Below are 16,895 nucleotides of genomic sequence, written 5' to 3'. Positions count from 1 at the left end.
CCCATGCACAGAGATGTCAAATGCAGGCCTCCGTGTCCTGTGCTACTCATCTGAACGCTGTATGTTGCAGCCTCTGACTTTTAGACATATAGGTGTCTTTTCGGGTCTAGCACGATGAAGCTTTTCTCAGCACGCTGTGAGGCTTTGAATACAAACCACAGACTGTGACTTTTCACAGACACAAGTACTCTGTTAAATCAGTACTAAGTTAAGTTTCATCACCAGTCCTGCCACAATGTTATGTATGGACTGAAACGCTTTGCTATTCAGTACCGTGGCACTCACAAGGACTAAACAATTATTTGGGCCAAGAACAGCAAAATGCCATGGAAACTGAAGTGGAACATAATACATTCACACAGGGCAAGAGTCATTGGCTTTCTCTGCACAGAAAGTGCTATCAGCTCTTGAATAACAACAGGCAGTCAGGACTTCATCTCCTGCCTCATCAGAAAAATAGACCCTCCAGCAGCGCCAGCCTCCTAATGCCATGCTCATCCAGGCAGACTGAAAGGCTTGTCAAGAGAGCACGGGGAGAGGCTCTAATCTGCTTTTGATAGTATAGGTACTCTGCATAAAGCTCAAGATTACCCCCTATGTGAAGATCAAATCACTTGTGACTCATGTAGCAAAATACCCACCTATGTGTTCTCTGGGACACCAGCTTTTCCCTTTGAGCCCATTTCTGTGCCACCCCCGGCAGGTCGACCCGCTTAGCAGAGATACTCAACCCCACTTGCCTTCTCTGAGAGGAGATAACAAGTTTCACTGGACACATCCTATATGAGTCATAACTGTAATGCAAGGTCTCTGCCAGACACTGAGATTCAGCAGCTCAGCTGAAGGACTGAACTCTCCTCTGAAAAGCCCCCTTGTGCTCTTGTCACTTTCTGGTTTGTACACCTGTCATCATCAGCATGAGAGCATTAATAGCATCCTAGGCACCATCTGCAGTGAAGGATATCATCAACCCCTGCCAGGGCTTTTTTTTTTTTTTTTTTGCCACTACTGATTTACAGAATGGTCTTTTATTCTTTTATTTTTATTTGGCTAATTTCACTTTCCACCACACTGCTCATCTACTCAGTTGTCTATGTGGACTTCTCTGTGTATGAGATCAGCACCACTTTTGAAATCTGAAGCATGTAGCAGGCTCCATGTCCCGTTTCTGTCAATAGCAGGCAGCAGGTGAGGCTGAGGAAGGTTCTCCCAAAAGAGACAAAGCAGCAGAACAAAGAAGAAGGAGTAAGAATAGACTTAGAGCTAATACAGGCTTTCTGTGTTGAATAGAGTGGCATTCTTGGTGGCAGAAGAAAGCAGGTCCATCTACTATTCGTCAGATGGCGTACCATTCTTAATCAAACAGAAATTGGAGGAGGTGATGGCATTCAGTATCTGGAAAATTTTGATTCTTCAAGATTCAAAGACAACTATGTATATCTTTCTGTGCACCAAAGGGGAGTCCAGGAATTTCTCTCAGACACCCACAGGAGAAATGATGGTGACTTTTAAATGTTGGTCGTCAGAAACAAAACTTCCCTAAAAGGTATTCTTTTCCTACTTAGTTTTTTTCCCCTGTAAGTACTGCAACTGAGCTGTATTTCACCATATAAATGTCAGAAAAGTCTACATCAGACCACTTAAAGTATAGCTCTCCCATAATATCAAGGCTGTGAATTAAAGTTTGCTTTTGGCGAGCTCACAGAGAGTCTTGGCCCATATCTGCAAAAAACATTATGTTTCCAAAGAATTTCACAAGCTGTTCCAGATAAGCACACAGTAAGTAGGTGAGGCAAATAGACTTATGACTTCTGTTTTTTCTCAGCCAAGTTTTTCATCTCAGCAGTTACAGCACAAAAATTGTTTGGGCATTTCTGTTACCAGCGACTTCTAGACGGTGCTGCTTTTCAGCAATACACCAAGGAATTACTGAGGAAGGACAAGGCAGCACTGGTGTGGCCAATGTGAAGCCACAGTGCCACAGAAACCAGTGATGGCCCTGCATTACATGGGGCGCGGCTTTTGCAGATGGGGCACTGAAGAAATCTGGGACTTTATTCTTATTTTCAAAGATCACAAGTCAGAGACTGGGACTTTCATGGTTGTCTAATTCTCTAAACTGGGAGTCTGAGGAGGGGAAGTGGGAAATATTGGAGACATTTTTGAGTTTGAGCTGACCACCAGTGCTGGTGCTTTCATTCAGCCTCTAGCAGAGGATGTTAACAGCAGAGCAAGTGGCTACAGCTCAGAAATTTTAGCTCCTAAATACTCTCAATCATGATAAGTCCTGAGAGCATAAAGGTTACATTTATATTAGTTTAATATTTATGAGCCATGAAACAAGATGTTTCTGGTGAATTAAAGGTGAACTTCTACGTGAGCATGTAAAACTGAACTCTGTTTGGCCTTGATATTTTGAAGATAAAGTGGCGAACTTGAACCCAGAAGAGGAATTTGTGCAGACCTCCTGACGAGAAAGGTGACAGATGCTTGCCCAAGTGAATTAAATTACTGTCTTTAACCTCTCGGTGCTGCTACTGACACTGACATCACCGCTTTGCTGCAAACAGTACATCCCCTTTGTCAAGAAAGTCCAGCTCCTGTCATCAAGGGGTTCATTAGTTTGAAATGAGGAGCTCTGACCAGGTCCGGACTTCTACATAACCCTGACCTCCCTGTCTACCACGAAGCAATCTCATTATTTTAAGTGCTTCCCTCTCATCAAATTGCCTTCCTCGTTGCTCTGACATGCCTGTTTTAGGACGTGTCCTTCATATTAGGAGCCAAATAGCTCTTGTTAATTTAAATACTATGATCTCCCCTCCCTTTTCCTTTCACATCTCTCGTTAAGGGTAGCTTGCTGATTGCTACCTGTTTCTCCTGTTATGCAGCTAAGCCTAAGGCTGCCATCCTATATTCCCCGTAAACATATGCCCCAATAAACATGGAACTCCCCTGAAGCGCATTGGCACTGGCTGGCAGTAACCTGCAGCCTGTGTCTCCACGACCAGCTACTGTGGTAATTGTGCTAAGTATTTGGACTCAGCACTCCACACCTAATAATACTTCAGCATCTCTTTAACTGTTCTATCCATTTTTACACATTTGCAAGCCTCAGGCTCCCAACGACAAGTAGATGGTAAGTGGAGCTTGTAAATTAGAAATCTACACGCTGCAGGCTTTTAGTATTAAAAGACCCCAAAGTTCCCTTAGTTCATCCCCTGTCTTCCATTAACATCAAATCCTTTCTCAGCAGGTAAATCTAGTGGTATTATTTGCCTATAAAAAAGTCTATTGCAGGCTTCAATTCACTAGCACTATCATTTTCCAGTGTTAGAATACAGGTTCAAAGGACTGAAAATATCAGAAAGTGTTCTGTGCGAGGAAAATAAATGTCTATTTTTACATCAGTGTTTGGTGACAGAGAACTAGAACTTAAAAAAAGAAGAAATTAAATCTGTTTTTCTTGGGATAAATGGGTTGCTTTTAATGGGCTTTTCTGATAACACAGAAGAGGCAGTCGTGTCCAACTGCAGCCCAGGAGGTAAAGAACTATATTCTCATCTTAACTCATTTATTGATCTGCTGGGTGGCCTGGGGCTTGCCGACTTCTCTTATTCCAAGTTCTCTCAGCTGGTGACAGGACCAGGAACCAGAACAAGCCAAATGTATTTGAACAGCAAGGACAGTCATCAAAGTGGACACCTTTAAAACACGGATCCAAAACTTTGTTTTCCAGATTCTTTCTGGACTATGATGTTCTCTGGGAGACTGCTTTCACTGCAAGCCTTATCCAAATAAATGCACTATGGTGAATTAAGCAGTGATGCTGTTTTATTTCTGATCTCAGGCATTTTTGAGAAAAATAGAGAACAGCTTCAATAACTTTGAAAGAATGAAAAATTGGGGTCAGCTTGACTGCTTGAATCAAAAATATTTTGAAGTGTTGTACTTTAAATCCGAAATTTTCTGAACCACTCCATGGGAATAGCATATATCTCACAAGAATATGATAAAGAGTAGATAGGGAATAACCTGAGACAATCATTTTTACAGGGGATGAATTTGGGCCATGTTCTGTAAGGGACTCCAAAAATGTAAATTACCATGTAAATACAAAGTATTATTAAAATGTGGAATGCACATGCCAAGTTAGGCAGGGTGGGCTGATATAAAGGCATGGGACAAAACACTTCTGGAGTACAAAAGTAATGTTTGGTGTTTTAGGGCATGTAAAAATCTCAAAATAAAACCAAATTCAAATAAATAAGGTCATCTCCCTTATGAAAGAGAAAGTGATATTTTATTATTTCTTCCTCAAGGCTGCCACTCAGGCAAAATAGATAATACAAACTTCAGACTAACCTGTGAAGTCCAGAACTGGAATACAAACCTTTCCAAATGTTCTTTCTCCTTGTGGGTACCTTCACTGCTCAGTGAAGCTGCAAACTGGGGCCGTGGCCCTCTGCAAGTTGTGTTCTCAGATTGCACAGGAAAAGTCTGCCTAAGAGGGAAATATAGGCAGACGAGATGGATAGACAGAGATGCGCACACAAAAATCCTGAGGATCAGTTTATGAATATGTTCTCTTATTATTAGAGTCTTCATAGGCATTAATGGTATCCCACACTAATACCAAGTAGATTTTATCTTCACTGGCAGGGATCAAGCTTGGTTACTGAGCAAATTTGGAGGCTTGAAAAGCCAAGCAGGTCTTTGCTAACTACAGTTTGTTCTTAGTTACTCCACGAATGCACTGGCACTTGTCAGCAGCCTGTAGCTGTAGTGGGTGCATGTACATCGTGCTCCTCTTAAGCTGGGTGTGGGGCCTTGATGTCAGACCAACAGCCCCACTTTTCCAGTGCTGGCTGCTCTCCAGTTACCTGCTTCCTGACTTCTCTCCCTCCTTAGAGCTGAGCCTCCTAGCTGCTGCTGCTCTTCTGGCCTGCACAGCAAACCTCACACCTGCGCAGTGTGGGAGTGGGAGATCCTCAGCACTGTGGTTACTTAGGGATGGGCATGGGGAGCTCCATGTTCCACTAGACTGCAAGGAACCATTTTCCAGGGCTTCCAGGAGCTTTTAAGGTTTGGGCTTATGTTTTCAGCAGCCAGCTCACATACATGAAGAAGCATCATGGCAGGGAGAGCTGGCAATGCTGTAGTGCTCATGTTACCACTCAGGCATCTGAAAACTGGATGCTCCTCTGTCCCAGAGAGAGATGCAATCACAGAAAAGCTGAAAATAGTTTATGAACTATCTCATTTGGTCAGAGAACCAGACCAACAGCTTTCAGCGAGAACTACAGCCTTCAGGCCAAGATTATGGATAAGACTAAGTTTTCTCTACAGAGAGCTTTTTCCTAGGTTAAATGGGGAGAACTGCGGAGAGCTGTGGGAGAGTAGAAAGGAATTTGGGAACCTAAATTTAGTATCAGAGCAGCCATCTTCTTTCCCAGCTTTCTGCACATTCCCATCTGCACTGCAACAGCCCTAAATTGACTGCAGATTGGTCACAAGGATATTTAGAGACATTTGGGCTGGTCTTTGCAAAACCTGTATTTGTGCAGGAGACAGAATACTTGTGCATGGGAAATATTCGTTACGGAGTCATCACTTATCTCATGACCAAAATCAGCCAGCATCCATTCAACAGTCTGAGACCAGACATTGAAGCTTAGGTCACCAGTCACAGCCCAGGCAGAATGAACAGCGAATCGATGAAGTCTGCAGAAAACCTGGTAGGGAAGACTTGATCAGACTTCCCAGAAAGGAGAGACTAGAGATGGTGAGAGACTAGAAATGAAATTTTAAGAATAGGTCTGCGCATAACTCATGAACAAGAAGAGAAGTGAATAATTCATCATTATTTGCATCAATATTTAAACAAACCTGATGCAGTCATGCAGGGAGAGGGAAACCTTTTATTTTTGTCTTGCAAACTAAGCAAATTAAATCCAGGAATTATGGAAAAATTATACATGCATAAGCCAGGATGGCATGGAAGAGGAGAACCTTTTAAGATTAGCGTTGTATTTTACATGTAAAATTCTGTGACTTGAATATCTTCCTTTCTTTTCATTTTTATAGAAAATTTGGCTAAAATCTTTTCATTACCTGCATCTTTGTATTGGCAGCTCATAGAGAACCCCTGCAGCAAGCTTCCAAGAGCTTCTTCAGACCGTATTCCTCTAAAGATGAGTTTACTTATAAGTGTGAATTAGCAAGGTCTGAGTCCTATGAGGGTCTTTAAATTAAAAACAGCAAAAGCTATTAAGACCAGGAAAGCATTTGATACACACTGGTTTTGGCTGGCTGTAGGCATTACCCTTTAACCTACAATGTGAGCTCAGAAGGTTGTGCAGAGCTCAGAGGGTTGTGTTCAGTGGTGTGGAGTCTAGTTGGAGGCCCGTAGCTAGCGGGGTCCCACAGGGGTCAGTACTGGGTCCAGTGTTGTTCAACTTATTCATCAGCGATCTGGATGATGGAAAAGAGTGCACCCTCAGCAAGTTTGCTGACAACACAAAGCTTGGAGGGGTGGCAGTTACCCCCGAGGGCTGTGCTGCCATTCAGAGGGACCTCGACAGGCTGGAGGGTTTGGCCGAGAGGAACCTCATGAAGTTCAACAAGGGCAAGTGCAGGGTCCTGCACCTAGGGAGGAATAACCCCAAGAACCAGTACAGGCTTGGGAGTGACCTGCTGGAGTGAAGCTCTGTGGAGAGGGGCCTGGGAGTCCTGGTGTACAGCAGGCTGACCATGGGCCAGCAATGTGCCCTTGTAGCCAAGAAGGCCAATGGTATCCTGGGGTGCATTTGGCAGAGCGTTGCCAGCAGGTGAAGGGAGGTGATCCTCCACCTCTGCTCAGCCCTGGTGAGGCCACACCTGGAGTGCTGTGTCCAGTTCTGGGCTCCCCAGTAAAAGAAGGACATGGAGCTACTGGAGTGAGTCCAGAGGAGGGCTGCGAGGATGATGAGAGGACTGGAGCTCTTGTTGTATGAGGACAGGCTGAGAGAACTGGTCCTGATTAGCCTGGAAAAGAGAAGACCGAGGGGAGACCTCATTAATGTATATAAATATCTGAGGGGAGGGTGTCGAGAGGATGGAGCCAGTCTCTTTTCAGTTGTTCCCAGTGACAGGATGAGAGGCAATGGGCACAAACTGAAGCACAGGAGGTTCTGGCTGAACATGAGGGGGCACTTCTTTACTGTGAGGGTGACGGAGCACTGGCACAGGCTGCCCAGAGAGGCTGTGGAGTCTCCTTCTCTGGAGATATTCAAAACCCACCTGGATGCCATTCTGCGCAGTGTGCTCTAGGTGATCCTGCTCGGCAGGGGGGTTGGACCAGATGATCTCCAGGGGTCCCTTCCAAGCTCGGCCATTCTATGATACTGTGAAATGTGCACCATCCTAGCTATGCACAGAGAGGGTGTCCCCACACCCAGGGGTCCCATGTGCTCCCAGAGCTGCTGGCACCATGCACGGTGGCACTGCTGGGGACAGCAGCAGCTCCCTGGGGACTCCAGGCAATGTGCACCAGACAGAAGAGAGAGATGTGCTTACGCCTACTCCAGAGGTGCACTGTAATTATTATAGAGATTAAAGGAAGAGAGAAACATGATGGTAAACTGAGATGTCACTGGTCAGCTGTTTCCTTCAGTGCTGTGTGCTGTTGGCGTGGTGGCTTGAAACCTCACAACATGCAGGGGCTGCATGTCCCCTTCCTCTAGGATACCCTGGCTTCAGGACTGCAGATTTCAGATACCCCAGTAATACATTGATTGAGCCAGGAGGAAGAGAAAAGCGTTGAACATCACTGGAGAAAGTCTTTGAGCAGTGCTCTTTGCCAAACTGTGTTTCTTAAAGAAATATCCATCCTTTAATAACTAGATATTAAGTGAACAATCATGTTTCTCACATAAAGATTATCTGGACCCAGAGGCTGAAATCTCAGCTCTCAGTGACCCTTGCTTGTCCAAATTCTTAATTAGATAGATGCATTTAAAAAGGAGGTGAGAGCATGCTAATGCAACATGTGTTTCCTTTTGCTGGCCTAAATCAGACCTGGATGTCACCATAGCAGAGTTTGCCTTTTGTATCTGATGTGAGTTTTTCTTGTGCTGAAGTTTTCTGTGGCACATTACTTAGAAACAGAGAGTTTTAGAGACAAAGAGCTCTCTGCTGGGCATATCTGAAACTGCTAGGCCTAGAAACAACGTAACTGGGACTTCTCAGTCTTCATGTTCCCTGGCAAACCCATGCTAGAAGTCATTGTGCTTTTTAAAGAAAAATACACCACTTGTCCTGTGCCTGCAAGACTGGATTTCTGCCAATTTGTACAGGTTTTGGTTGTCTAGGGATGATCCCAATCATAGCCAGTGATTTGGGGAGATTAAAAAAAATATCAAAATTCAAGCATGTGAAGCTGTGTCTGTAGCAGCTGGTGTTACAAGCACCTAAAATTACAGGCCAGCAGGTATTCTGCTCTTGACAGTGTTCTTGTTTGTTATTCTTCTGATGTGTCCAAATTCCACGATAAAATTATATACCCATTAACTGTCATTTAGAAAGGGCTAAATACCCTGACTCATTATGCAGTGAAGATTTTCTCTAAATGGCATATCATCTCAAAACCAGATTTTTGTATAGCTTGAGATCCAAAACCATATTAGACTTAAGATTATCTCACATTGGACCAATGCATTCTCACCAAATCTATTTTCAACATTCAAAAGTGTCATTATCACTATTATTTTAATATATTATTGCTCATTTCCTAGACTAATAGGAGCTCCAAGCTCCTGCCAAGGTTATAGAGTCAGTACAAAAGGAACTTTAAAGATGTTATATTGTTATAAAGTTCAAGCCCTTTAAAATCTCTCAGAATTATCTTTAAAAGAAGACAGTTCCTTTTCTTCGGATTCAGCTTTTTTTTTTTTTCTTTTTCTTTTTTATTTGTTTAGAAAGATAAAAGAATCAAATTTTAGAAGATTTTGAAATCGGACCAAGACTGAAAACAAATGTGGCAGCATAACCTGCTGTGAGACAGAGGATATAAAAAAATATCTTCTGAGCAGTGGTGCAACAGAGAACAGTTCTGAATGAGATAACGATGAAACTTCTCACTAAATAACAGGACTAGAGAAAAGTTTGCACTGTCGGAGTTCGCCTGCTTTTCTTCAACTTTATCAGCTTTGCCTGAGCCTTGGTCTTAGCATTACCATCTGTGTTTGGAGTTGTTACGTTTCAGGCAGGCCATTGCTAACAAAAAGGATGAGAAAGGAAGGCACAGGTGTGATAAAATATGAGACACTTCTGGATGTTATGCACAGAGGCTATATGCAGAGGGTCAGAAGGACCCAGCACCAATCAGCAAACACGGTGTGAATGCATCCCACCTCAACTGCAGATTTGGTTATGAAGGGACTCACAAACAGGTGGAAACTCCTAAAGGGGGAACCGCCAATAACCAGCTTGGCACTGGCACGCTAGTCAGCCAAAATACACCTACCCCTGGGCTGCTGTGACCTACAGAAAGGTGCATCTCTCCATCAGGTGCAATTTAAACACAAGCGGGCTCTGGGACAGCATGTTTCTCCCTGCGGCCTTCACAACCTCACAGTGAAACAAGCACCCTAGCTAAGGCTGGGACATGGGCCTCAGTCAGGCATTGCCCACGCCAGAAGACCTGCTTTGGCTGTGTCACAGCCAAAGCAGGGACCAGGGAGCTTCCTGCCTTACACATTCATGCACATAAGTATTGCCGAGTGGAGCGGCTACGTAGGAAGATAGCGTGGTGTCTGCAAGAGGAGCTGAAGGGAGCTCCTGGCAGATGGAGCAAGCCGTGGAGTGAGGGGGTGTCACTGGAGCTGGAAAGGAGGTGTGGGGAGGGAATGTTTGGGTGTTGATACTAGGAAGAGAGGAGCATCGAAAAATCTTGTTCCTACTTTGCCTTCTCTGTAAATCAGAGCGTGGAAATACGTCCACAAGATCTACAGTGAGCCCAGAAGTTCCAGAGGACTCATTTTTAGAAGTGCTTTAATCTGGATGTAAAGTGTGCAAGCAAAAGGGAACTCACCACATAGGCTAAGGTGTTCAGATGGTTTACTGTCCTCATTGCTGTCAATGTATTTATCTCTGATCTGAACTCACACGGTTTCACTGTCCCAGTGCTGGGGATTCAGCAGACGGAATCATTGAGTGATTCTGACTGCTGAATTTTAAAGCCTTCTGCTCTTAAATAGACCTCAAGTAGGTATCAACAGACCATGTTCAAGTAACCTCTTAACTTTCTCTTTGATAACTATACTCTTGGAGGATGATGTCTTTGATGTTGATATTTTTTTTTTTCTTTAACTGTATTACAGCTTTTCGTAATCCCTTCAGCAGCAAGGACACAAGAACTAGAAACAAATGTCAGGGTTATATTCAACAGCATGACATACAGAGGTAAACCTCAACCTCCCAGTCTGGTATGCATCCTTCTGAGTATTCACCTGAAGAGTGTGTTTGCTTGCTCTCTGAGCCCCATTAGCTTTTTGGGACCTTCCCTTCCCATGGTCATCCTCCACAGCACCTCATTTATTTCATGTGGGAGTGCCTAACAAACAGGCAATTTTTCAAAGGGCTGATGGCTGAGTATGAAGCAACTTGGCAAATATTAATTGGGAGTCTATTCTTGAGCGTATGAGACAGCAGGGAATAAAGAACAAAGTCAGAATGGGCAAATTGCCTGGAAGAAAAAGATGCTGCAACTGACTACAAAAAATCACCTACTGTGTTAACATGCTGGACTTTTGTTTTGTTGAATTTTTAGGGGTTGTTGAGAATTTCTTCCATGTATAAAAATATTTTCAGTCTTGCAAGAAAGAAGATTCCAAGTTCACTCACTTTTTTTTCTCCTTTATTTCATTATTATTATTATTATTTTAGGGCAATACAAATGTCTACCTAATATGAATGGAGTCCTGCTCATGGAGCAAAAGCTGGGCAGTTTGACTCAGGACAGTCATAGGGACCCCTTTATCAGGGTCCCGATGCTCTTCTATTTTGGTTAATGATGGAATTTGGGCGACGTGAGATGAAATGTCCCGGAGTATGGAAGGGTTTCTCCAGGGACATGGACTACTTCTGTCAGGGGAAGATACACAATATGTGTAAACAGAACAAGGGGGACATGAGGCTTCTGGAGCATTACAGTGAAAGGGGCTACCCAGAAGAATGAAGACAGTGCACAAAATAGTTGTGTTTTTTTTTTGTTTGTTTGTTTGTTTGTTTTTTAAGATTAGCACTTTGTTTCCAACTACCACCATCTGTGGTATCATGTTTGGTCTTTATAAGGTATTCTCAAAAGAAGAAGAGCTATGAATTTAGTAACAAGGTAATAGTTTTAATATTTCCTGTAATGCATTTCTAAAGTCTTACCCATACGTTTTCAGAAAACTGTATCAGAGAAAATAAGTGGGAAGCCAAGAATGTGGTAATAAAAATGTGTGGTAGAAAAGCTAATCAAAGCTAATTAAAGCAAATTAAAAAGAAGGAGAAAGAAAATGATGGTCTTTCCCCCACCTCCTTTCAACCACTTCCCACCTTCTAGGACAAGTAACTTTCAACTTGCATTCACGCCCAAATATCCGATCACAAGAGCAAAGAGAAGAACCTCCACCATGAGGAAAATGAGCAAAATAGAGGTGTACAAACATGAAACAACAAAAAAGAGAATAAGAAATTTCACCTCCTTAAACTCATAGATTTAGTATATCAGTAGTTCCAAACAAGTCATGCCATGCCAAATAAGTTACATTGGACTACTCTGAGGGCAACATGGTGACCAACTCTACAAGCTGCAGAGGCCAGTCTGAGAGGCAGTACCACAAAGAGTGGGACAGAAAAAAGTGCCTTGGAGTGACCAAAAGTAGCTGGGAGACCCCTCTGGCCTGCATTTGATGAATCTTGAAGGAGTTTGTGACAATTATCTATTCATAAACACTTCAAAGACAACAAGAAGATAAATCAAAGTGCAGCTTGTGAACTGCCATGATTTATTAAAGTGAAAGAAATTTGAGAGCTGGGAAGTATAAAACTGAGACTCCAGGGTAAAGAAATGACCAAGAAAAGAAGGAGCCAAAGAGAGCTTCTGTAAAAGGAAAACCATTTCAAAGAAGCTAAAGATGGAAAGGTCCTGCTAGGTCATGTAGGTTGGTGCCCTTATGAGAGTGAGAGAGAGAGACAACAACAAAAGAGCCCTGGGCTCTAACATCATACACCGGTCAAGGTCGCAGCTACAAATTACAGAGAAAATGGGCAGCCACTTCCAGAGAGGGTCTCTGCCTTGACCTCAAAAGAACTGGCAGCACAGGACTTTCTTTGTCTTGGCACCTGCCTATTATTTTTCTCTTGGAAAGATAAAAATATCTTGAAAAGTCAGTCATAAATATCTACATTACAGCTATTCCTTTTCCACTGCTGATAAATAAGTAAAAGTGAGAAACTCAAGGTATGAGAGGAGACCAGGTCAGCCTGGGAGATGTGGGACAGAATTTGGTGATGGACTAGATCCTTAAGGCCCCGCTACCCTTCTAATTATTTCTAGGAATAGGTCAGGGAAAGCAGTGCAAGCTGCTTCATTTAGAGGCAAGAGAACCGAGGAATGAGCAGCAGGAAATAAGACGAGAAGCTGGAGGAAAGAAAAATGTCAAGGATGGCAGAAACCTAGCTGAGTTTATGCTAACCCAAGCAGTATTGGGGAATAAGAATGGCTTTCACAAATATATTGTAGAGGAAAGGAAAGCTGACCAGAAAGTATTTTCATTAATAAGCAAGAGGAAGATGAAAACACAAGTATTTCTTCAAAGTCTAAATTACCCCCTTACAATTTTTTTTTAATGGAAAAAAAGAAAAAGGGGGATGTGGCAATAGGGGAATAATGAAAATCCTATACAAATAGCTATTAATGTAGTTCAGCTTAAAGGAAGAGTTGGAAATTTTGAATATCCATTGTACAGATCAAACAGCTGGTCTGGTTGCACTCATCCTAAGGTGATGAGGGAATTAGCCAGTTAATTTACTGAACCATTGGCAATTATTTTTGAAAGTCATGGAGAACTGTGGAAGTCCCAAAGGCTGGGAATAAAGCAAATATAGTATTGATTTACACCGAAGGAAGAATCATCTTGGCAATTACTGCCCAGCACTTTTATCTTCAATCTCCAGTAAGATAATGGACCAAGCAGTACAAAAAGAGCTATTAGAAAACTTCAAGAGGGCATTGGAAACAAGAGCAACAAGTGACATGGGATAAAGAAAGAATCCATTCTAGAGGGAATTATTGATGTTTTATACATATAAGACTAGAATCAAAAGGTATGGGATAAAAGTAGTGAAATCGAAACAGAAGCCTCCCTTCAGCAGAGCACTTAAGCACATGCTTAAATCCCTCCAAGTAAGTTTTGAGCAACCACTGGGTAAAAGGACAGACCTGTTTGCATTCTGAAAGTATAGCGATGAGCAGAAATGATTTTATAATCAGGACCTACACAAAGAGCAACAGCAGAAAAGAGACTGATAAAGGGCCCTATGTAAACGTGCAAAGAGAGAGAGTGATGAGGAAGAAGAACCAAAATGTTCAGAAGGTTCCCTTCAGTTTTGGCACTAATACCCTCATTAGGGATGTGAAAGAGGCTGCAAAGTGCACACTGATGCACAGAAGAGAAAGGGCAAAACCACAATAATACATGTATATCTGGAGAATTACATGCAAAACATAACAAAAGGAAATTCACTGTAATAAAAAACCTACTAACACATCCCGGGGAAAATAACCCAAACTGGAGTCATTCAAGGAGAAGGAGAAACCCAGAATAAACAATATCAGACACTTAGGAAGGACAAAACTGGACAGCAAACTGTTTACTGCTTACAAATGAGAGATGAGAATCCACTGTAAAGCCAGCAGCTCACAGTTAAGAGGGGTGATGGACTTTGTTGCCTGCTCAGTGCTGAGGGGGCCACACTGGAGACCCTCATTTGATGCCAGACAACCTAATTAGAAAAACTGGAGATTTCAAAGAACAAAAGACAAAAATGCTTAAGGTGTCAAGGTACTGTGAGGAGAGAGCCTGACATTAAAGTTTCATTATACAGCTTGGCTGTGTTATGATAAGACTTCAATTCTGCCATCTATCGCATGTCCTACATGGAGAAAATTGCAGAATGGGGGCTGGGGGCTGGTTGAATACAATCACTTCTTCTGATACCTGTAGCTCCATTACTGGCACGGAGACAACTCTGACAAAAATTATGAGTTTACCACAGCCTGAATACATCCTTTGAAAAACAAAAAGGGCAAGGAGTGAGACTGTCCTGTGCTTCTTGAAAAAGCAAACCCAGACTTAACAGATTAGAGAAAAGGAGAATAGTGCAGATTTAAGTCACGCACAAGACATCTCAGACGTGTCCCCAGTATCGGGGTTTGGGGTGGGCTTGCCTAAAAGACAGTCTTACCACTAGCTGTAAGCTGCCCTTCCACTCGCCATCTTAACGTGACCTGGGGTGTGCAAAGCCCAGTCCTGCCACAGCTCTTTGGTTGGTGTAACTTCTGCAATTATCTTCTTACTTTACTTTGTCTTACTGATGGTAATAGATTTTTTTTTCTCTGCAAATTATTTCCTTCATTTCATGTCATCTCTCGCTCAGATCATCCCAATTATTCATCATTACTCCTTGCTATTTTTAATGCTTAACATCTGTTTAAAGAATGCTTACTCCAGCCTTGAAAATGAGTGAGAAAGTAATTTTGCCAGTTTATTGAAGAAAATTATAGGTAGATAAAGGTGAGGAAATAATGACAGAATAACATAGAAGTGACAGAACATATATATTTAGAAAAATCTGATATATTAAATGCTAATATAACTGCTGAGAGGTCATGGAGATGGTCAGCTGTCATTTCTAGACCCCTGATTTAAATCAGAGATGGTTCAGAGTTGACTGAAATCTTAACATCTGCTAACAACCTCTATGCTATAAGTGCAGCTCTGATTATTAGTGGGTAACCACCCAAAAGAGATGTGTGCTCACATACATTCACGAAGCAGCAGGCTGTCTGGTCACCAGCATCTAAACAGGTCAAGCTGGATACAAGATTACCTTTTTGATGGCTAAACATCATCTCCCAGTCTGGGACTGAGACCTGCATCTGAATGATGTGGAGAAAGAGCAGGCTGGCTCTATTTGCCCTCTGGCATTTCCCTTTGGAAGAAGATTTACCAGTGAGGCTACAAAAGACACAAAAGTACCTGCTTTTGCCTGCCCATCACTGCACAGCCACATCCCGATGCGCAGCTGAAAAGAGGCTGTGCTTCTTTCTGCAGGCTCCCCCATCCTTATCGCAGTTGCCAGCCCCATTTCACTCTTTCGGCAGTACTACGAACTCCCCAGCTTTCCTAAATATCTAACTGCCTCTTCCCACGTAATAATTAAGGTAGCAACGTGCAGTTATGGCTGCTGCAAAATTTTGTTTCCAAGAGCTTGTTTTCATTTTCTTACAGATATCGTATCTTGAGCCAAAACTTCCCAAGACTGCTGTATGCCTGAGGGAGACTTTTTTTTTTTTTTTTTTTTTTTTTTTTGTGAAAGCATAGCATTTGATCAAGCAACCAGGTTTTTAGAACAAAGAGGTGAAATGAAAAAGAAGATGTATTTGTTTTATAGCAAAAAGTGTTGAAACTTTATTTGAGCTTTCTTTATGGTTTCGGCTGCAAAAAGACCAAATCCAAAAATGTTTGACAGGATGGTAGCTTGTATGGCAGATATTGTAAGGTTTTGAAGATCGTATTTAGTGATGCATAGCATTTTGTGCAGATGCTCTGCTGTCTCAGTGTTAGCTCTTTGAGCAATGCCACTGCCTCTCCGAGAGGGCTGCTGACTGTCTCCATCTTCCTGACTCTGCCTTTTTTAATTTTGAAATGCTTCATTTTGAATTCAGACAGCTTTTGTGAGCAAAAGCGATGATCATACAACCTATCCGCATTCAAAACAAAGGACTGAAAATGGGAAGAAGTCCAAAAATGCCATCTCACAGAATATACTCAAATCCCCCAACACTTTTAAAGTAACATTATCCCAGTGGGTTAGCTATTTACATTTGACACTTTTTGGCTTATTCTCTGCCTAGATGAAATACTAGCTTGTGATCAGTTACAGTTCTGTCATTTTAGAAAAAAAAAAATCAAGCATTAGTTAATAAAAGCAAGCAATGGGTTATTTTCCATCGTTTCATCTGCAGCATTTCTTCAACCTAAATGCCTGACACAGCAGCCATCACATTTCTGAGAACTGTCCAAAGATTTACGGCAGTTTATTCTCCAGAAATTAAAATCTGAAGAAATGAAATCTGATTTGAGGGTGAGAGGTGGGGAAGCATTGCCTGAAGGATTAAATAAATAAATAAATAAATAAATAAACCAACCTCACCAAAACTCTGGGTAATAAAGTCAGAGCCTTTCAACTTCAGCTGTCTGTCAGTGGCATTTTTCAAATACATGTATATTTTAATGTTTTAATATTTCTACTGGTCTGGGAGGTATTACTGATTCTGCCACAGTCTGCCATTCCTGACAAAGCAGACTTAGATGCCAGTGATACAGGGAAAGCTTCAAACTCCCAAAGGTGAATTAGAAGCCCAACAGCATTGGGCTTTATAGCCCTGTTGGAAACATGCACTTCTGTTAGCAACATAACACTCAAGAGCACCTCCAGAGTCTTGGGAAATCCCAAGGCCACCCTCTTTCAACATGCTTGTCCGAATTGGCTGCTCCCTTCCCTCACACAGTGACACCTGCCCAGCCCAGCTCTGATGCACAAGTGACCCAGCAGTGTTGAGATGAAGGATGAGAAGTTCT

This window comes from Anser anser, assembly GCF_964211835.1.
Source record: "Anser anser genome assembly, chromosome: 2".
In the NCBI taxonomy this organism is placed as follows: Eukaryota; Metazoa; Chordata; class Aves; order Anseriformes; family Anatidae; genus Anser; species Anser anser.
This window is presented reverse-complemented; position numbering follows the sequence as displayed.